Source organism: Puma concolor, chromosome A3, assembly GCF_028749965.1.
Source record: "Puma concolor isolate L17-30 chromosome A3, mPumCon1.1.hap2, whole genome shotgun sequence".
NCBI classification, from domain to species: Eukaryota; Metazoa; Chordata; class Mammalia; order Carnivora; family Felidae; genus Puma; species Puma concolor.
In genome coordinates this window covers 52,381,402-52,404,556 of record NC_141669.1, presented here as the reverse complement: position 1 = coordinate 52,404,556, position 23,155 = coordinate 52,381,402, and positions in this window count along the sequence as shown.

The following is a 23,155-nucleotide window of genomic DNA, read 5'->3' as shown; positions in this document are numbered from 1 at the left end:
AACTATGCCAAGATAGTTCAAAACAGCTTCCAAGGTGAGAAGAATTCTTCCTCAGATGGTGTACTGTGTAGGTGGCTGAGTGAGGTCCTAATCAGGTCTCTTGGTCTCCTGAAGCCCTATACAGCTTTGTGAAAATGGCTTCCTTATTAGCCAGATTAAGACTTTCACAAGTTTGCTGTTCTTTTAAAAATACACAGTGTTATAAAAGTAATACATACTCAATGTAGAACATCTGGAACATACAGAAAAGCAGAGAAAGATAAAAATCATCTGTAATTCACCACTTATGTGAACTCTGTTAATATCTTTCTATGTATATTTTTAATCTAATTAAGAATCTAACTATTTCTACAGTTGTATATCCTGCTATGATAAGTTAATATTATTTGAGGATTATTGCCATGTTTAATTCTTTTGGAAGCCCTATTTTAATGTCTGTGTATTTTTCCACAGATATATCATAATGTAACCACCAACTATTGTTGGTTATCTAGACTATTCCCATTTTGCTCTTATAAATAATATGTGCTATGCATCCTTAAACACATCTGCATTATTTATTATTTCTTTATAATAAATTCCTAGAAGTAGAATTATTGGCTGAAAGAGTACAAATCTTTTAAGGCTCTTAATACATAGAGGACAAATTTCTTTCTAGAAAATTTTTATCAGTTCACACTCCCACCAGCTGTGAATAACAGTATTATATCACACTCTTGCAAGCACTATTTTTTCAATGTTTGTTAATTTGATAGGCTAAAAATAGACATCTTTTTGCTTTAATTTGCATATTTTGATTACCAGCCATGTTAAAATTTTTTATATGGGTTTATTAACCTTTCATAATTTTGTTTCTGAGCTCTTTACATTTTAAGACCATTATCTTTCTGCCATATTTGCTGGAGATATTTGAAGTATTATTCAACGTTCTAAGTTGTTGATGGTCGTTTCAAAATAGTACAAATCCTTTTTAGCCAGGATGCAAATTTTACATTACTGCTTAAAGTGTTTAGATGGGTAGTGGTTGGTTAAAAATGTCTCAAGAAATTTTGCTTTTATAAATCTCTTTCTACAATACTAATAGGTTTTGCTTTGTGCCTTTTGATGCTATAGTGTTGGAGCATTAAGCATCCATAGGGTTCTGAAAGGAAACAGATGGCCCAGTATAAGTGGGTAATTTGAGGAGGGTTTAATAAAGAGACTAAGTGAAAAGGTGTGGTTCTGGTGCAGTGAAACCACAGTGGTAGTACAGTACCCGAGGGCTAGAATAGCAGGGAACCAGCAGCTTCCTTAGGATGGAAGGAGCAAGGGTGACAGCAGGTATGGGGACCTGAAAACAGGGAGGGTCATGTGGAAAGGGCTCCTCTGAGAACTATGACCTCAGGGGAGGAATGGAGCCAATTTGTGACACTCTTGCAGGAAGGCTGCTAGGGAACTAAGCACCCCCCCCCCCACCATTCCATCTCCCCTCCATCTTATGCTGGTGTTCTCCATTGGCCAAACCCAAGTGGAAGCAGAAACCAAGGGAGCAATGTGGCCCCTGCAGTTCCCTCCTGGGGCCCACAGCACTGAGGACATGAAGGAAGAGTGGATCTGGAAGGGAATATGGAAGGTGTCCAGCACAAAGACTTCTCACTGTTAAACAATCCTTATAACTTATAACTCTTGTCAATAAAAACTGACCTTTTGTGATACTTTTTGTCTTAATTCTGCTTTTTCTGATGTCTTGTTTACATGTTTTTCTAATATAATTTAACTTATGCGTTTTATAGTGGTGTAAGATTAATTTGATTTGATTTATTATCTATATAGTCTGCCCCTAGATTTGAAATTTGCAACTGAGCTAAGAGAAAGGGAAAAGTATACAGACCCTGGGCAGAGGCCGCAGGTTGTCCTCTAATATCCATTTCCCTCTCCTCAATAGTACTAAAATTCTCAGTTATCATCTGGGCACATGGCTGCTCACAATAAAGACTGCATTTCCCAGGCTTTCTTATACCCAGGGTGACCATGGGACTAAGAGCCGGCCAGTAGGAGCTGCAGAAAATTGACGCAGGCAATCCTGGTCATTTCCCTGAAGGATGGCGTGTGAGCCTTTTCCTCCTTCCTCCGCCCTGCTGCTTGGAGCATAGATGTGGTGGAGAGGCACCAGGACCATAGGGATATTGGAGCATAGGATCCTCGAACCACCTGGATTGCTTATCTCCAGAAACTGGATGAGAAAGACACAAACTTCTCATCTAAGTTGCTGTTGTTTTGTGTATTACACTAAGCCAAGCCTGATTCCTAACTTCTACAGATACTGAGGAGCAGAATTTCAGCCACCCATTTAAATGGGGAAAGAGAATGGAGATTGACATTTTCTAAGCACCCACTGTGTGCTTTCACCTATGTTACCAGACTTAATCCTCTCAATAATCCTGCCATTATCACCATTTTCACTCCTGAGGAGACTGAAATTCAGTTTGCTTAAGAAACTTGCCCACAGTCACACAGCTAATACCCTGACTAGGTACGAGTTCCAACCAAGGCGTGTCTATCTGACTCCAAAGCCCTGGCTCCTTTCATGTCAATCTCCTGCAGACGGGTGAACAAAAAAGGGATTCCCAACTGGGCCAAGAGCGAGCTCATGTATAGGCTTTAATTGCCTCATATCCTCTTGTGTGCTTTATAGATAAACCATAACACCTTGTCATCATAGCAACTGTTGTTTACAACTGGAATTCATTCTTCAGCTCTGAAGAATGGCCAGGAGCCCTCAGCTCCGGGGATTTATGAGTAACAGGAAATGCAAGAACGCCAGCCTTCTGCTGTCAAAGAGAGAGGCCCTGGAAGACTGAGGTACATACTGCACAAAGTCCAGCATTCGTGACTCACACGCCATTGCCAACATCATCCTAAGAACTCTCTTGGTTCAGAAAAAATAACTTTCCCCAGTGAGAGTCCCATTTATCTTATTTACATACCAATGGTGGGCAACAGGAGAAAAGGATGATGGAAGCTTTGGATCATTTTTATACCTCTCAAGGGTAGTAAGAAAATGAATAGGAAATGTGTCCACTCCTCAGGCATTACTGAGTTGATATCATAACTTAACGAAGACTCCACATTTGTACTTTCCTGGGCTCTCTTTCAGAGAGCTGCTTTAGACCAGAACTTTGTGGGGTGTACTGTGAAGTTAGCTCATCCCTAAAATTAGCCAAGTTGTTACTGCTGTAATATAGCATCAGCTCTCCTTATCCATACCAAGACGTGTATCCTAATCTTCCAGGCCTTGGGGTAACAAAACTTGCGTAGGTTCTATGTACAAATGAAGGGAATGACCCCTTCTCCATATCTGTATCATTTGACCCCAAACACTCTGGATGCTGGTGCTCTCTCCAAGTTTCTCTTTAAACTGACTTGTGGGGAACATCTGGGTGGCTCAGTCGGTTAAGCGTCTGACTTCGGCTCAGCTCATGATCTCATGGTTCGTGGGTTCGAGCACCACATCGGGCTCTGTGCTGACAGCTCAGAGCCTGGAGCCTGTTTAGGATTCTGTGTCTCCCTCTCTCTCTGCCCCTCCTCCACTCACACTCTGTCTCTATCTCTCTCAAAAATAAAATTTAAAAACATAAAAAAAAAATAAACTAACTTGCGGATTTCTCTCTTCTTAGCTATAGATTGAGGTTCATTTTTTGCATATGAATGTCCAGTTGTTACGAGACCATTTTTGAAAAAGACTATCCTTTCTTTATTGAAGTGCTTTTGCAACTTTGTAAAAAATCAACTTATCAACCTTATACCATATAAAAAATTAATGCAATGGACAAATATAAATATAAATATGCAGGAACTAAAACTATAGAATTCTTAGAAAGAACATAGGTATGAACATCCATGATCTGTGCTTTGTAGATACGACAACAAAAACATGAACAGTGGAACAAAAAAAAAATAGATAAACTGGACTGCAACAAAATTTGAAACTTTTGTACATCGAAGTCCACTATCAAAAAAGTGAAAAGACAATCCACAGAATGGGAGAAAATATTTGCAAATCATCTATCTGGTAAGAGTCTGGTATCCAGAATATATATAAATATATAAAAACGCTTACAACTTAACAACAAAAAGACAGCAACTTAATTAAAAAGCAAAAGACATGAATACACATTTCTCCAAAGAAGATACACAAATTACCAATAAGGCCAAGAAAAGGTGCTCAACATCACCAATCATTAGAGAAAGGCAAATCAAACCACAATGGAATACCACTTCATACTCACTAGGATGGCCATAATAAAACAAAACAAGGAGAATGGCAAGTGTTGGTGAGGATGTGAAGAAACTGAAATCCTCATACGTTGCTGGTGGGAAAGTGAAATGGCGCAACAGTTGGGCAGTTCCTTGATATGTTAAACATAGAATTATCCTATGACCCAGTGATTCCATTTCTAGGTGAATACCCAAAAGAATTGAAAACAGGTGTTCAGACAGAACTTCTACCCAAAGAGTCATAGCCACACTACTCACAATAGCTGAAAGGTAGAAACAACCCAAATATCCATCAGCTGATGAAAAGATAAACAAAATGGGGTATATCCATACAATGCTATATTATTTAGGCATAAAAGGAATGAAGTATTGATACATGCTATAACATGGATAAACCTAGAAAACATTATACTAAGTAAATAAAACCAGACACAAAAAGCCATTTATTTATTGCATGATTCCTTTTATATAAAATATCCAGAATAGAGAAACATTTTGAGACAGAAACCAGACTAGTTCTTGCCAGGGGCTGTGGATAGAGAGGAATGGGGTGTGATTGCTTAAAGGTGGCACTGTTTCCTTTTGGGGTGAGCTTTATTTTCTTTTGTTTGTTTGTATTTAGATTCCACGTATAAGTGAAATAATATGGTATTTGTCTTTCTCTCCCTGACTCATTTCACTTAACATAATACCTTCAAGACAAGATTTCTTTTCTTTTTTTCTTTTTTTTGCTGAGTAATATTCTGTTGTGTGTGTATATATATGTGTGTGTGTATATATGCGTATATATATGTGTGTGTGTGTATATATATATATATATATACCCCCCCACACACACACCCTATCTTCCATTCATCCATCGATGGATATTTGAGTTGCTTCCATATCTTGCCTATTGTAAATAATACTGCAGTGAACATAGGGGTGCATATATCTTTTTGAATTAGTGTTTTTATTTTCTTCAGATAACTGTCCATAAGTGGAATAGCTGGATCATAGGGTAGTTTTATTTTTAATTTTTTAAGGAAACTCCATACCGTTTCCCACAGTGGCTGTACCAATTTACGTTCCCACCAACAGTGCATGAGGGTTCCCTCTCCCCACATCCTCTCTAACACTTGTTTCTTGTCTTTTTGATAACAATCATTCTAACAGTTGTGAAGTGATATCTCATTGTGGTTTTGATTTGCATATCCCTGATCATTAGTGATGTTGAGCATCTTTTCATGTCCTTGCTGGTCACCTGTATGTCTTCTTTGGGAAAATGTCTGTTTAGATCCCCTGCCCATTTTTTAAAAATCAGATTTTTTTTTTTCTTGCTATTGAGTTTCAGTAGCCCTGCCTCTCTTACTGGTCTTGATGTGGCCCTTTTATCCTTTGTTTTGGAGGAGATGTTCCACTAGTTTTTCATAGGGAACTGACCCACATGTAGCTGGAGATTTGGTTTGTCCTTGGAAAGAGGTGAGTTCAGGATCTTCTTATATCACCATCCTATACTACTACATATATTTTGAATGTTGGATCTGTAATTTGAAATCTTCCCACAAAGAAAGTTCTAGCCCAGACGTTTTTACCAAACACATAAGGAAGAAATAATGCCTGCGTTATACAACTGTTCCGAAGAATGAAAAAAGAGTAAGCATTCCCAATTTACTTTATGAAGATAGATGCAAAAAAAAAATGAACGAATTGTGAGCAAGGTAAATCCAGTGATGTGTTTAAAAAACCAAGCTGGGTTTATTCCAAGAATGCATGGTGAAAAGTTAGTTTAATATTCAAAAGCCCAAGCAATATAATTCACTGTATTAATTATTATTGAGAAGAAAAATCAAATAATTATCTCTGTAGATGTAGAAAAAAATTTATAAATTTTTTTCTCAATAGATAGATAGATTAAATAAATAAATAAATAAATAAAAGCTTTTAGCAACTAGGAGTAAAAGAGAACTTGCTTAATCTGATAAATTCTATCCACAAAATCCTTACAGAGAACATTGTACTTAATGACGAAATACTGAAACCTTTCCCTCCGAGTTCAGGAATGAGACAAAGGTATCTACTATACTTCTATGAAATGTTTATCAAAGATTTTAGTCAATGTGTTAAGGCAAGACAATAAAAATTAATAAAAAGGTACAAAAACTATAAATAAAGAAATAAAAATATTATTATTCACAGATGACATAATTGTGCTCGGAGAAAATCCAGAACAACGTTCAGGTAAATTATTATAATTAATAATGGATTTAACAAAGTCACTGGGAATAAAATTAATATAGGTAAGTCAGTTGTACCTCTATATACTAGCAGCATACAATTAAAGAATAGAAATGATTATATGATACTACTTATGAGCTATCAAAAAATCAAATACCTAGGGCTTAATCTAATAAAATATGTATAAGAGCTCTACAAGAAAAATACAAGTATCATTGAGAGAATTTTGAAATATTTAAATAAATGGAAGTATATATCACATCAAGAATTAGAAAGCTCAGTATTCTAAAGACATCTGCTGTCTCCAAACTATGTCGCACACAGAGAGACCCACACATACACAGTCATTGATCTAGACGAAGATGATGCCACAGTGCAATGGGGAAAGGCTAACCTTTTCAGTAAATAATGCTGGGTAAGTTGAAAATCCACATGGAAGTAAAAAGGGTCTTGACCTTTACCTAACATCACAGGCAAAAATTAAATCCTAGGTGGATTGTGGATTCAAATGTGAAAAGTAAAACTGTAAGACTTTTAAAGCAGTGGTTGGCAAACTTTTGTGTAAAGGGGCAGGTAGTAAATAGTTAATGCTTTGTGTGCTGTATGGCCTCTGTTGCAACTACTCAACTCTGCTGTGTAGCACAAAAGCAACCATAAGCAGTTATTAATAAACAAGCATGGTTGTGTCCCAATAAAATTTTTATTTGCAAAAATAGGTGGTAGGCTTTAATTTGCCAATGCTATTTTGTGCATGCTCAAAGGAGGCAATATTGCCCCCGGGGAGTGAAAATTCATTTTTGGGGGAGGGGTGAAAACATCTTATTATTTTTATATGTAAAACAGAGACATACACACATGACATAAACAGTGTATACAGTTTTATAGTGGAGGTGGTAGTGATTAGGAAAACATATTAAGGAAATATCCTTTGGGGGTATGATTTTTAGTTATCAATTGCTGCAAAACAATATTACTACAAACTGAGTGGTATAAAGTAACACATCAATCACATCACAGTTTTTGTGGTCCAGGAGTCTGGGCACAACTTAGCTGGGTCCCTAAGAAGACTACGATCAAAGCATCAATTAGGGTTGGGTCATCTGAAAATTTGCCTGAGGAAGGATCCACTTCCAGGCTCACGTGGTTATTGGTAACACTCCGTTTCTTGCAGGCTTTGGGGCTGAGGACTACAGTTTCTTCCTGGCTGTCATCCAGAATTACCCTCAGTTCCTTGCTACATGGCTGTCCTCTTTGAGAAGCTCACGATACGGAACCTTGTTTCTTCAAAACCAGCAAAGGAGAGTGTCCCCTAGCAAGACAGCTGTTATAATCTTAGGTAACATAATGGCAGAAGTGACAGCTTATCACCTCTGCTGTGTTCTATTAATGAGAAGCAAGTCGCAGGTCCCTTCTGCACTGAAGGGGAGGGGATTACACAAGGGCATAAATACCAGGAGCAGGGGATGATGGGACCCATCTGTCCATCACAGGTGATAATGCAAAAGGTTGAGAAGCCTTGTTCTAGTTGATAGCACAAGAGAATGTCTTCATAAGCTTAAGGTGGACAGACTTCCTAAGCAGTACACAAAAAGTACTAAGCATAATCAGACAAAACTTAAGTAGACTACACTAACACAAATAGCTTCTATTCATCAAAAAACACCATTAGGAGAAAGAAAAGACCAGCCACAAAGTAGGAGGAGACATTTATTTATTTTTTTTTAATATTTATTTTTGAGAGAGCATGAGTGGGGCAGGGAGGGGCAGAAAGAGAGGAAGACAGAGGATCTGAGGCAGGCTCCGCACTGACAGCAGTTGAGAGCTGAATGCTGGGTTGAAACTCATGAGCCTGTGAGATCATGATCTGAGCCAAAGTCAGTCGCTCAACCGACTGAGCCACCCAGGAGCCCCAGGGAGAAGACATTTAAAATACACATATCTGGGGCGCCTGGGTGGCTCAATGGGTTAAACTTCTGACTCTTGGTTTCCGCTCAGGTCATGATCTCATGGGGTTCATGAGTTCGAGCCCGGAGCTGGGCTCTGCACTGACAGCATGGAGCCTGCTTGGAATTCTCTCTCTCTGTGTCTCTCCGCCCCTCCCCCTGCTTGCTCTCTCTCTCTCTCTCTCTCTCTCTCTCTCAAAATAAATAAATGACCTTTAAAAGAATAAAATAAAATACACATATCTTACAAAGATGGAAAAAACATGTACCTAGAACTCTCATAAATTGTGAGAGACTGATAAACCACTAGAGAAATGGGCAAAAGACTTGAATGGGTATGTCACAAGAGAGACTATCTAAATGCTAGTAAACAGATGAAAAGGTGCGCTCTATAAGTAAACATCTGGGAAATGCAAGTTAAAAACACACCCAAGAGGCGAAAATGCTAAAGACAAAAATACCTGCAAGGATATAGAACAGCTAGAACTCTCAATCACTGCTGCGGATAGTGCAAATTGGTAAAAATCATTTTTGGCACTGGTCTTTGACGGTAGTAGATCTTTGCCTGTATTTACTGAAAGTGAACACACGGGTACCCTGTGGTCCAGCAACTCCACTGCTGCATGTACACTCAGCAGGAGTGACATGTACCTAGATCCTCTTAGTGGCACCGTTCATTACTAGTCAAAACTCGAAATGACCCAAATGCCCACGAACGACCGAATAAATAAATGGTGGTATATCCACCTAATGTAAATCTTCACTAGATAGTGAAAAGAGGAAAAGACACTGCTTCATGCAACAACATTGATGACTCTCACAAAATAATACTGGGCCAGAGGACAGAAGGTGTGATTCTCTCGTATAAATTTCAAAAGCAGGAAAAACTAATCCGTGGTGGTAGAATAGCGATTTCCCCCGGGTGCAGAGGGGCCAGTGACTGGTAGGGATTTCTGGGGAAGTGGTAATGTTCCATTTCCCCATCTGGATGTCGGTTATAGGAATTTGTTCATTGAGCTGTACACTTAACAGTTCGTGCACTTTGCCGTGTGCATGCCATGCTTCGATAAAAAATTTACTTTAAAATGAGATTCATCGAATTACTAGAACCCAAATACAAAAGCTAAATCACTAGTAGACAGAGAAATACAGATTAAAATAATAATGAGATGTCGCTTCATTCAACAACATCTATTCCTAGAGGACGTGCGGAGGAAAAGAAACTCCAACGTATTGTTGATGGCAATATGAAATGTTACAGCTGTTTTGAAAAGCAACCTGCAAACACCTATAAAATTAAACTCTCTCTATATACCCATACACCTACATGTGTGTATATATATATATATATATACACATATAAATATTCATAGAACTAGGATATATGAGGACATATATTCAAGGACATTTATTGCTGCATTGTTTTCGTGGCAAAAAAAGCTGGAAGTAAAATTAATGCCTATAAATAGTGGAATGGCTGAGAAAAAATGGCCTGGCCATACCATGGAATATTATGCAGCTGTTTTACAAAAATGGGAAATAGAACTTTTTGCCCGAGAGGGATTTAGATGAGGTTTTATGAAGCAAGATGTAGAGAGGGTAAATAATATCTCCTCTTTATATTTTGATAAAAAATGACAGAGAACAAAAACTCTTATGTGTGTGAGTGTGTGTGCACACATATGAAATTATCACGTTAGCATAGAGAAAAATATAGAATGTTCCATACCGGTTCACTAACATGGGTTGGAATGCTGTTTTATAGAGGGATGGGAGATGAGAGAGGGGGAAAGATTCTGAAAAGAAAAAGGGGGAACCAAAGCAACACATCCATGCCTTTATGTGAAATTATCTGTGTATGTGCATAAAGAAACTAAATAACTTTAAAAGACAAAGACCAAGAGGTGCCTGGGTGGCTCAGTTGGATAAGCGTCCAACTTCAGCCCAGGTCATGATCTCCCAGTTCATGAGTTCGTGGGTTCGAGCCCTGCGTTGGGCTCTGCTCCAGCTCAGAGCCTGGAGCCTGCTTCAGATTCTGTCTCCCTCTCTCTCTGCCCTTCCCTCCCTCGTGCTCATTCTCTCTCTCTTTCAAAAATAAACATTAAAAAATATTTTTAAAAAAGACCAAATAATTACGTTGTAATCATTTTAGAACAGAGTAAATCAATTAGTTCTTTTGCATCTTCCATCTTTCAAGTCATTTCAGACATGCGAAAAATTTAACCCGTGGTTATGAACCCCATTATTTGCTTCTAAAATATAATTGAGCTGTCTTTCTTCCTTTTGTAATTTTATTTAACATTTACAATATTGTTACTTAAAATCTTTGTCTTAAAAATGCTCAGCGGAATAGTTATGGCTCGCCCTACCTTTCCTTGCTTTATTTTTTTTTTTTTTTATGTAACACACAGTGCCAACTGACAGCATACCATCTGTTCATTTTGCCTCCCGTCCTCCACACTGGAACGCGCATGCGCCGAAGCAGGGCCTGGCTCTAGCGTCTGCCACTGTGTCACCAGTGCCTGGAGGGGTGTCTGGCAGACAGTAGGTGCCCAATTAATGCTTGATTGGATTTCTGAATGAATACCCTTTCCGTTTTGACTTCCCTCTACTTGAGTGTGCTTCACCTACCCATGAATGCATTTAGCGCATGGTTTTTTTTTTTTTTTTTTTTTTTTTTTTTTTAAATTTTTTTTTTTTCAACGTTTTTTTTTTTTATTTATTTATGGGACAGACAGAGACAGAGCATGAACGGGGGAGGGGCAGAGAGAGAGGGAGACACAGAATCGGAAACAGGCTCCAGGCTCCGAGCCATCAGCCCAGAGCCTGACGCGGGGCTCGAACTCACGGACCGTGAGATCGTGACCTGGCTGAAGTCGGACGCTTAACCGACTGCGCCACCCAGGCGCCCCCATTTAGCGCATGTTTAAAGCACACTTGCAGTGCTCAAAATAGGAGCAAACAATGGAAGACAACATGACCCGTTCCTCCCAAACAACATGCGTTCCGGTGGGAGAAAAGGCCAGGAAGTCGGTGACTATACGTGCTGTGAATGCCATGACAGAGGTAAGCATGATGTACTAATGGAGTGCCGAGAGCTTCACTCCTAATTCAGCCCATTTGGGGGTGCAAGTGTAGGGAAGCTTCCAGAAAGCAGTAATCCCATGAGGGAAGGCACCAAAGCTCTAGGGCAGTAAGCAAGGCCATATGACAGAAGCCAGAGTGCCCAGGGGAATCCCACAGGAAGCCTGACTGAGAGCGGCGAGATGGGGCAGGCAACGGCTGGAAAGGCTTCTGGTTGGTATGAAACTCAGTGTCAGGTCCTCTTGATATAGTCATGACTCTCAACTGAGGGACCCAAATAGAATCACAGTATAAATTTCGTCCTGTCGCCTCTGCCAGAGTTGGGCTTGAGGGGAACGGGTCGAGGCAACTTGGTACTAAATTCTCAATGCCCTTTTCTGGCAGAATTTTGGGGTTAACATTCTCCTTAGGATCCTCTCTGGGCCTCTGCAAGTGGATGTCTGATACCGTGACTCTGCTTAGGGAAGGTGAGATTCGAGACTTTAAGATGCTGTAGGACCCAGTTCTCCAGTTCTGCATGGTTTGCAGAGCAAGAAGCAGCCTGAGAGTTTCCAGGGAGCCCATTGGTTCACCAGATTGCCACATCAGGATTATTTTCTCCTCCCCGAGTCGATGATGAGCTAGGAATTCCTCTTTTCGAAGCAGCAATTCTATCTATGCACCTGATGTGAATTCCCCTGGCAATTAGTTGTAATGTTTTTTTGCTTGGTGTACTAATTCCCCTTTCTCAGCACCCTTAGGGTTAGTAATGATAACATCAACAGTTACTATGAATTGGATTATTACCATGGCCCATTTAATTTTCACAAGGATCCTGTGAGGTAGTCACTATTATTATCCCCATTTCCCAGATGGAGAAACAGACCTGGAAGGGTGAGTAACTTGCACAAAGCCATGCAGCCACAAGGTGACACAGGTACACACCTTGACATCCCAGCCTTTACCAATTTAGGAAGCCGTGCTTCCCCCTGATCCCTGATTCGCACAAGTCTGAGCCCCTATCCCTTTCCAGCTCTGTCTGGATTTCCTGGGGAATATTGATGTGTTCACCAAATGCCTCCTATGTTCTTCCCACCTCGGGACATCCTCTGGCTCTGAAACACTGCTTGCTCTTCTGAATGTTGCCTTTGTAGGCTCAGGATCAGTTTCCCCAGACATGTTCCTGCTCTCCTTGAAGCAACTCTTCCCCAAGTGTGGGAATAGCACCCTCCTGCCATTCCTCTGTTGATTGGAACTTAACACAAGCTGGCCAAAGGTAGGCTATGCAGACGGGATTACTGCACAAAAGGTTATACTGCACATTAGCGATGGCTTCCCTGAGTCCAAGGCCCAGGCCCCTTCACAGGGACTCCGTACTGCCCTCCTTTTCCCCTTGATTCTTGCCCATCTCACTGGGGTACAGGCTGGCCTCCCTGCCTTCCCCAATCTACCTGTTCCTAGGTCTACTCCAAAAGAAGTGTCCTTAAGCATAACAGCCCAATCTAAAATCCAACTGAATTGTATCCTAAGGCCCACAGACAGGAACCAGTTTTCTCTTACCTAATTCTAAGGCCCACCTTCCAAATTCTTATTTTCCAGTCCTATGGCTAACCTCTTACAAGCATGAGTGACAATGAGAAATCAGCTGCCTTCAAGAAAACCCCAACCCTGCCCACAGGCATACACTCTTGCCCTTTCACCCTTAAAATACATCCAAACCCAAAGTTACAATCAAGACATTTCCCAACCTCTAGCTTACTTAGTCATGAAAAATACCATCTGTGAGCTATCAACAGTCCCAGCCATGCCAAAACAATTCCTTTTTCCTCTTTCCTCCAGCAACAGTGTTGATCAGACCTGCGTAGGCTTTCTGTCACCCTCAGGGTCTCCTCCAAAATCTGTGACCCAATGTTTGAAGAGTCACAGAAACATCTCCCAAGAACAAGCAATATTATATCATGAAAGACTGCCTAATCCAGTAATTGTGAAAGAGGTATTTCTTTAAAGGAAGTATGTTTCTGAGGAGGTACAATCTGTCCACCCCTCCCTACCTCCATCACTATCATTCAAGGAAAACTGTTAACATTATTATGCAGAGAAACTTAGCTCTTTGGAAATCCACTGCATTTGCTTTGCTTAATGAGAAGGGCTGTTGCCCAAGAATGAACCCAAGAACCCCCCTCTAACAGCAAAGAAAATCACTTGAACCTTTGAAATCACAGTTCTGTTCCAGCTTTGACCCTCCTTATCTGGACTATATAAACTCCAGGACGAAGTTTTGGTTTGAGACTCATACTCATAATGTCTTGGCTTTCTCTTCTCTCAACAGCCTCTGCAGGGAGGAAGTTTCCAAAGCAGATGGTCTAAGAGTGGTAGTAGCTAATAACCCTATGTGCTGTTTGGCCATGCACCACTGCACTGAGCACCCTTTCTCATTTTTAAACAAGGAAAGTGAACTCAGAAAGGTTAAATGGTTTGCCCAAGGTCCCATAACTAAAAATGGGAGAGCCACCATTTGAACCCAATCAGTCTGGCTCTCTGAGCTGTGACTTACAGGAGGGGAATGAGAGCCCCACCTAGGGAGGAGAGCCACGGAAGACACTTCCCCTTCCACAGCAGAACATGGATACCATGACATTCTCTTAACACTGAGTGTGGTCCCTTTGGTTCTCTTCTCGAAATTGTTATTTCCTCTAGTGCTAGGTCATTCTCCTGGGCTGGTACTTACTGAAGATGCTCCCTCCCACAGCTCACTGGCCCCTGCAGTCACCGTGGTTCCTCATCAACAAGGTCTCTCTGATGGGAGGCTGTAGGGGTCAGTTGGGGGAAGGGGGTAGGGAGGTGGGGGGTAAGAGGAGACTGGAACTCAATCTGACTCAGGGGAAGTCACCAGTGTAAGTCCTCTATTTTTCTTTCTTGGCAGAGTCCTTCTCATGCCCTTTGTGTTCTCCAAGGGTTCTTTTCCCCCTAAGTTTGCCAAACATCCCAGCTATTTGTTTTGGATGCAGAGGTGGAGCCTGACAACTCTTTATGGTGTTTCTTAATCAGAGTTTAATAGACACTCCTTTGCATCTGTGGTATTTGGTTGAGTAAGTGCATAGGCTACTTTATTTAAATTCTTTTACACAAGGGGCGACTTTAAGTGTATTTCATGTCTTGGATGAATGAAGTCTCAGAGCACCAAATACCATTGCAAATGTGATTGCTGAACCGTTGTTGCTTATGTTTGAGAGTTTATAGAGAACTAGAGACAAGTCACCAAAGAGACTGACAAGTGTTGAGTATTTTTCAATGTTGACAAGATGGAAGGTGCGTAGGTATTGCAGACTGATGAATGTGACACTTTTTACCAGCAAAACACCAGAATGGACTGAAAAGCATTCACTTTCTGCACACTAAGTCACTATGCGCTAACATGGGTTCTCAATAAATAGCTTACACCAAATAACCTACTCTATTTCTAATTGGTTCTTTGACTAATGTGGATCAGGGACCACTATGGGTCAGCCATTGTGAACCATTTCTCAAAGCCTCTATGGAAATCTTAATAAATAAGATGAAGAAATGTGACTTGGCTGATGACAAATAAGATGAATTTGTAACTAGTTGAAAAACTGTACCTAAAGGATGTTGATAAAATATTTTAAATCAGCAACTCAGGCAAGAGTATTTATGACAAGCTTATCAGATTTGCAAACAATGCGAAACTGAGAGAGGGTAACTAATAGTTTGAATGACAAAATTTGGATTCCAAAGGCTCTTGAGAGACCAGGACTTGGGCTAAAGCTAGCAATAACAAAGTGAATGGAGGTAGTGTAAGGTTTTCACTTAGATACAAAAAAAAACCACCAAAAAACAAAAAAAAAAACAAAAAATACCAAAAAAAACCCCAGTAATACAAATATAGGAAGTGTTGACATAAATTAGCAGTAATTCCTGTATTAGAGGGGAATGCTTTTGGCTGCAAGTAACAAAAATACCTGATTCCAGATGGCTAAGGCAATTTATCATCTCCTATAACAAAGAAACTAAGGGAAAGTAGCTTCAGGTGTGAAAGCTTTACTTCTCTGAGACATTCTAGGCTAGTGGTTCCACCCGTGGTGGAAAGGTAGGGGACAGATTTGCTCCCAAGGGATGTTTGGCAATGTCTAAAGATGTTTTAAGTTATCACAGCTGAGGAGACAGGGTATGCTACTGGCACCTAGTGATTAGAGAGAGGCCAGGAATGCTGCTAAGCATCCCACAACGTATAGCAAACCTCCACAACAAAGAATTATGTCAGTAGTGCTAAGAAACCCTGATTTAGAGTAATTCAAATTTACCCCTGGGGGTAGAGGTGTCAATGGATTGCCTTCCTCAGAGTCACGTGGAGAAGGGGTGGAGAACTGAACAAAACTGGAGTTTGTTAAGAAGGAAGGAGGGAAGAAGTGAATATTGGAGAGTCCACCATAAAGACAATGCACCCATATTAAAAATATCTATTGTTTTTGATGACTATGAGCCAGGGTCATTGCTAGCTCATAGAAGGTCTTTGTATAAATTTGAAAAGGCACCCCCTTCCTCAGACACTCTACTGCCATCTGCTGGAAAATTATCATAAGAAACATATAAATCTATAATACGTTGTAAATAGAGCCCCCTAGAGTTGTGCAGTTCATAAATCACAATAATTTAAAGCATCTCTTCTGTGAGTCTAATATGATCCAGCTAGGTGCAATGCCAGTCAAAGAAGTAGCTTAGGACTTTATAGACAGAACTGTATGTCCCACATAAAGAAAGTAAAAAATATTCTATATTATCAGATCACAGCTAGAAATCATAGTTAAATTTTTGGTTCCATAGTTCAAGATACAAAAGTGACCAAATGAAGTTGGACCAGAGGAGGAAGAGTCAAGAAGGCATAATAAATGAGAAGTGATTTGAAAAAAAAAAAAAAAAAAGGAAATGGAGATGGAGATGTTGAGTTTGAGGAAGAAAACACTAGTAGTGAACTGGAGAGTCCTCTACAATTATCTGAAGGGTGTTAAGGGAAGGGAGATCAGTCCAAAGCTGTGTTTCTCCGTAAGGTAAAACTGAGTCCAATGAGTGGAAACAGAGAATAATGAGATCTCAAGGCTGAAAGTGACCTTGATGGTCAATCAACCCCACAAGCAATGGCATTCCTTCTACAGTACTTCCCAGCAGTCAGAGCACCTTCAGTCAATCCTAAAGGTTTTTTCATTACATTGAATTCTGTCTCCTTCGATTCTTATCTAGTACCCTGGTCTCCTCAGCTGCTCTCTGATGACAAATAGTTTCAGAGAGTCAGACCTGCTTTACATAAGGAAGGTTTTACAACCAGGGTTTCCACTCTAGGGCTTCCAGGAGAAGGTGGGCCAGCATTTGCCAGCAATCAGGTTTCTCAGCTATAAAATGAAAACGTTCAAACTAGATCTCCAAACTCTTTCCTGGTATCCCAGTGGAGCATGGCCTTGGGGCTACAAAATTAGGAGTGTGATGTGCAAACATAGGATTAACTATGTGGCTGCCAGGTTTTTCCTCTCAGTTCCTCACTCTCTTTGTACACATTGGCACAATTTGGTGTGTGAATTTACTGTAATTAATTTAACCAGTCCCTAACTGATAAACCTTCAGGTTGCTTCCAATTTTTCATGATTGCAAACTTTACTGCAATAAACATCTTTATATATAACTTTTGGGCACTTATGTAAATATTTTTTATAGGTTAAGTCCCCAGGAATGAAATCACTGAGTAAAAGGGACAGACACTGCAAAATTGGTCCTCCTTAATGATTTGCTTCAATTTATACTTGCAGCCATACAAATACTGGGCAATTATATTAAATCCTATCCATCAAACTGAAAAACTTAAATTTTAATCTTAATTTCTTTGACTATTAGTAAGGTTGGGCATCTTTTCTTATGCTTATTGAATTCTATGAGTTATTTTTCATAATCTTTGCCTATTTTTCTGAGTTATCAACATTATATAGAATTTTTTGTGTATTGTGGATATTATTTCCAGTCTTACATTGATCTTTTTAAGGCTTTTTAGGTCTTCCACTCGACAGAAATCATTGATAAAATCAGATTTGATACAATCTAACTTTTATAACTTTATAAATATAAATACAATACAGCTTTTATAAACTATAAATAATCCATGCTTTATAACTTTTAGGTTTTAAGTTATAATTAGAAAGGTGTTTTCATATGGAAAGATTATGCAGGTATTCTCCAAATTAATTACTTAGTCTGAAATTTATTTCTGCATGTGTTGTTAAGGAGCTAGAGGCACCATATTTTTGCAAATGGATATCTACATATTCTGATTCCAGTTATTAAAAAAATCCTTCCCATGTTAATACGATCGTAACCTTTTTGTGTACTCTATAGGTTATTTTTATGTATGTATAGTCATCTATTTTTACACTCTCTATTCTCTTCCATTAATCAAGTTTTCTTTTTTCTTTTTGTACCTCTGTCGTATAATTTTCATTACTGTAACTTTGTAGTACTTTTTTGTGTAATTGACATGCAATGTTATATTAATTTCAGGTGCATGATAGAGTAATTTGGCAATTCTATACATTATGCAATGCCTACCATAAGTGTAGTTACCATCCGTCACCAGGCAATGTTACTACAGTATTATTGACTATATTCTCTATGCCATACTTTTATCTTCATGATATAGTCCTTTTTTATAGTTCATAAAACAAATTCCTTTTTATTATTCTTATTTTGCAAAATTATAATTGACTTACAGTGTTCAAATGTTAAAATCCCATTGGGCTTTTTATTGGAATTACATTCAATTAAGAGAGTAATTTGGGAAGAATTGATATTTTTATACAATTAAATCTACCTATCCAAGAACTTGTTGTGTCTCTCCATTCATTAATTCAAACATTGCTCTATATTTAAAAAAATTTGGGGGGCAACTGGGTGGCTCAGTCGGTTGAGCATCTGACTTCAGCTCAGGTCATGATCTCACAGTTTGTGGGTTCAAGCCCCGTGTCAGGCTCTGTGCTGACAGCTCAGAGCCTGGAGCCTGCTTTGGATTCTGTGTCTCCCTCTTTCTCTGTCCCTCCCCTGCTGCTGCTCTGTCTCTCTCTAGCTTTCAAAAATAAATAAATGTTAAAAAAAACTTTTTTCAATAAAATGTTTTCACATACATCTTATGCATTACTTCTTAAATTTGCTACTAACTGTTTTGTAGTTAAGCATACTCTTTGAATGATCTTTGTTTTTGCATTTTATTTATTAACAGATTGTTCCTGGTATTTAGGGAGCCTATAGATATTTGGGTTTTTATATAGATTTAATCTGGTTGCCTCGCAGAACTTGTTTCTTGTCAAATACTTGATGGCTGACACTATTTCAATTGCTCACATCAGCCATAACAGTGACAAGTCTTCCCTTTCCATTTACTATATGTAATTCTTTATTTGGTTTTCTTATCTCACTGTTTTAGCTAGAACCTTCAACACAATGATAAATAATAGCAGTGATGGTTAGCATGTTGGTCTTGTTCTTGAAGATAATGGTGTTGCTAGTGTTTCACCATTAAGGATAATGGCTGCAGTAGTTTTATAGTGACTAATTTTTATCAAGTCAATAAACTTGCCTAATTTTCCTGGCTTACTTGGAGTTTTTATCAAGGACAGAAGTTAAATTTTGTCAAATGACATTCTGGCCTCTATTGAGATGATCATAATTTTTTCCTTTAATCTGTCTGTTAATGAGTTGTCTGATATTGAACTAGGTTTGAATTTCTGAAATAAATTTTAAAATTGTTTTAATGTTTATTTATTTTTGAGAGAGAGGGAGAGAGAGAGAGTGCAAGCAAGGGAGGGAGGGCAGAGAGAGGGCAACACAGAATCTGAAGCAGGCTCCAGGCTGTCAGCACAGAGACTGACATGTGTTGCAGAAATTGGAAAAGAAACAATCAGATCAAAAGAAAGTAGGGGGAAGAAATTGATGCATAAGAAAGAAAAAGAAGCGTTGATACAGAAAGTCAAAACAAGGCTCTGTTGGCTACCCAGTCAGTAAATACTTAGTGTGTGCCAAGCATGTGCCAGATACTGCACATAACAGGTGGGGAATCCTAAGATGAGCAGAGTAGACATGATCGCTGTTCTTGGGGAGTTTCTTTGAAAAGATTTCTTAAAAGAGACAAACCTCTTTCAAGACTGGCAAGAAAAAAAGAGTGAAAAAGAACATAGATGTATAATTTTATAAATATGAAAGTGGATATAATATGTATATGGAGGGAACGTCTTAAAAATTCAAAATCGGTGGGTCCCTTTCAATCATTTATTTTTAACAAAATATTTAAAACAATGAATTCTACTCTGAGTGTAGCTTTGGCTTCACCTCATACATTTTGATGTATTCTGTTTCCTTTGCCATTAATTTTTTGGTAGAAAATAATTTTTAAAAAGTACTTCTAGGGGCGCCTGGGTGGCGCAGTCGGTTAAGCGTCCGACTTCAACCAGGTCACGATCTTGCGGTCCGGGAGTTCGAGCCCCGCGTCAGGCTCTGGGCTGATGGCTGATGGCTCAGAGCCTGGAGCCTGTTTCTGATTCTGTGTCTCCCTCTCTCTCTCTGCCCCTCCCCCGTTCATGCTCTGTCTCTGTCCCAAAAATAAATAAACGTTGAAAAAAAAAAAATTTTTAAAAAATAAAATAAAATAAAATAAAATAAAATAAAATAAAAAAAAAGTACTTCTAGTGATTCCATTTTTAGGAAACTTTTTGGTTTTATTTATTATTCCTAGTTTTTATTGCACCACGGCCAATTTTGGAAATTTATTGAGAATTTGTTTAGGTATTTATACGTGGTCCATTTTTGTAAATGACTCACAGGTATTTGAAAAGAAAACTTTTTTCTATATATTGGGTATAAAGTTATATTGCTGTCATTAAATCAAACTTTATAATTGTGTTACCTGAATCCTTTTGAGTGTCTGTCCAATTCTGACGAAAATGTGCTAGAACCTCCCAATATGATTGGGGCTCCTTTAAGTTTGTGCATTTCTAGCATTTTATACTTTTTTTTATAATTAGGTTTCAATGCATAAAGCTTCATTAATATTGTATATATTCATTGGCTATAACTTTTATGAATATAAATTATTTCATTTTTCCAATCTAATTTTTCCTTGAATTCTACTTATTCTCATATCAATATTGCCATCCTGCTTCTGTTTTCCTAATCCTCTTTCATCCCTGCAACCCCATCTCTCCCACACACACATGCAATTCCCAATATATCTTTGTTCATATCATTATTTTTCACATTCTGTATCCATTTGGTTTATGTGTTTCTCTTATAGACAGCACAATACTGGATTTGGCTTTTAGAGCCAATCTGAGATTTTTTTTTAAGTTTATTTATTTATTTTGATAGAGAGAGAGAGAGAATGCACACATGAGTGCAAGCAACAGAGGGGCAGAGAAAGGGAGAGAGAATCCCAGGCAGGCAATTCGCTGTTAGCGCAGAGCCCAATAGGGGGCTCGATCCCATGAACTGTGAGATCATGACCCGAGCCAAAATCAAGAGTCAGACACTTAACCAACTGGGGCACCCAGAAGCCCCTGAGATGCTTTTTTAATGGAGAGTTTAACTTAGTTATGCTTACTGTTGTTACTTTTATGTTTGATCTCATGCCTTTACATTTTGTCTTCTGGTTTCTGTTTATTGATATTTCCTGGTTTCCCTTTTCTAAGTTTTACTGGACAAGTTTTTGGTACCTTTTATTCTCCAGTAGTTTCAAAGTCCTACATCCTATATCTATCCTACCATTGGTTATCTTTAAATTTTAACAAATAAATCTGAATAAAATATCCACATCAATAAATAACCACTATCTCAAAAAACAAAATGAAAGTTTTAATATGCTTTTTTTGATTGTCTTCTTCCCATGTCTTCCTATTCCCTAGATTTTTACAGGTATGTTTTTCTTTTTATAATCCTTCCATGATACTTGCATTAAATTTCTAAATCCCATTACTAACACATTTATTTGGATTAAACTATTTCTTATATCCTGAATCTTCCCTTTGCCTGGATTTATTTTTCTCTGATTCATTTTCATCTTGTTTCTCTCCAGCCCCTCCACCCTACCCTTCCAGAAGGGGCATACAGATATTTTGACTTCTAGGTCCAAATAATGCCTTTCTCTGTCTCTCACATAAGAACATCAGTTGGGCAGGTACAGATTTCCAGATCACCCTCATTTCCCCTAGAAAAGGTAGGTTTGTGATAGCTGCTAGGCTCCAGGGGTGGCATTTGCCTGGGGTGGGAACTGAGCCATCACACTGATGATGGCTTCCTTTCAGGAGAGGTGGGCTGGGAACAGAGCAGCAGGCCAGAGTTCTCAGTTAAAAGGCTCAGGGCTATGAGGGCGCCCATCCTCATGCTCAGGTGCTGTGCATTCTGCTCCTAGTAGTAACTTCATGGTCTGGAGAGCATTGGCCAACAGCTGGGGTGAGGAGCTCGGGTAAGCCCTGAAGACCATCACGTCGCTCCCTGCTGCTGGCTTCCTGTCTTCTAGCAAAGCCATTGATGTCAACAGGACAGTGTCAACAGGACGATGGAAAGGAGTTGTCTCTGTGGGTGCTGAGGGCCTTAGGGAATTTCACCATCCTTCAGACTCCTTTCAGTTCTCCATATTTGTGGTACGGCTCAGAGTTCGCTGGGGCCCTGCCACACCTTTTCATTCTTCAGTTCACACTGAGACTTGGTAAGGAACACACACAACATGAGCTTGCCACTCTCACTGGGGGGAAGTGATCCAGTTTGCAGTTCATGTCTTTTCAATTTGCCAAGTGAGACTGTCCCACCACATATCCATTAGCTATCCTTGTTGCTGCGAGCATCAAGTCCTTTGAAGTGCTGTCGGGAATACCCTCACCTTTAACTTCAAGGGAGTATCCTCTTCACCTGTATTGTCTGCTCACCTGTGTACTAATCAGCTGTCCCTTTAATATGATCTTATCACTTCATTTCTTCCAGAAATTCCTATAAATGCCTTCCATTTTCACGACAGCCTCCTCGGTCGGTTCTGCTCTGGACTTTTTCTAACTCTTAGCCTTATTGGGTCTTTTTAGTGCATCTTTGGGAGGTGGAAGACTCAACCTGACATCCTAGAGGTGCATCATAAAGGTCCAGAAGGAGCATGGTGGTCAGAGGGAGCCACAGGGTTGGCACCCGGCGGGGAGAACAGGATGTGCACAGGTAAGTAGTGCGCAGGTGCTTGGCCTGTTGGGGGGTGGACAAGGATAGCTGGATCCCTGGCACCGTTTGCAGTGTGGAGGGTATTGGCCAGGGTCAGGGCTGGGAGATGCAGGGAGTAGGCAGAGAATACATTACGAAGAGCCAGCATGCAATGCCAGAGTTTAAACTTTGTTCTGCAGACTCTGGAAGTTGTAGAAATGGGAGTGAAGCAATTGATTTTTGTGTTTTAGAAACCTCACTGTGGTGGGGCGCCTGGGTGGCGCAGTCGGTTAAGCGTCCGACTTCAGCCAGGTCACGATCTCGCGGTCCGGGAGTTCGAGCCCCGCGTCGGGCTCTGGGCTGATGGCTCAGAGCCTGGAGCCTGTTTCCGATTCTGTGTCTCCCTCTCTCTCCGCCCCTCCCCCGTTCATGCTCTGTCTCTCTCTCTGTCC